Source organism: Corvus brachyrhynchos, unplaced genomic scaffold (genome assembly GCF_000691975.1).
Source record: "Corvus brachyrhynchos isolate BGI_N302 unplaced genomic scaffold, ASM69197v1 scaffold222, whole genome shotgun sequence".
Classification (NCBI taxonomy): Eukaryota; Metazoa; Chordata; class Aves; order Passeriformes; family Corvidae; genus Corvus; species Corvus brachyrhynchos.
The window spans coordinates 72880-73581 of NW_008236770.1; positions in this window are offsets into that span (position 1 = coordinate 72880).

Consider the following 702-nt stretch of genomic DNA (forward strand, 5'->3'; position numbering starts at 1 on the left):
AAAGAGGTGGAAAAAGAGGGGAAAGGAAATGGAAAAAGAGGGGTGATGAGGAAATAAAATGATGATAAAAGAGATCCAGAAGGATGTTGATAAGAGAGATAAAAAGACACAAAGTGATGATAGAAGAGGTGTAAAATCAGGATAAAAGGGATGGAAAAGGAGGGTGAAAAGCGGTTTCAAAGGGGATTGATAAGAGACGGAAAAGGAAATAAAATGATGATAAAAGAGGTGTGAAAGGAGGGGGAAAGGTTTCAAAAGAGGAGTAAAAGTGGTTTAAAAGGAGGGTGATAAGAGGTTTAAAAGAGGATTGATAAGAGATGGAAAAGGAAATAAAATGATGATAAAAGAGGTATGAAGGGAGGGGAAAGGTTTAAAAGCAGTAAAAGGGGGTGAAAGAGGTGTAAGAAGGCGATGATAAGAAATAGGAGCTAAAACGATGAGATAAGAGGGGCAAAAGGAGAGAAAAAGGTGAAAAGGAGAAGAAAAGAGGTGCAAAAGGAGAGTGTAAAATCAGAGGAGTAAAGGGAGGGCGATAAGAGATAGAGAAAGAAATAAAACTGCTAAAAGAGAGGATGGTGATAAGAGCTGGAAAAGGAGGGCGATAAGAGGTATAAAGGAGGTGGGAAGAGATAAGAAAGGAGATCAAATAATCATGAAAATGTGTGAAATGAGGGGGAAAGAGGGGGAAAAGGAGAGGAAGAG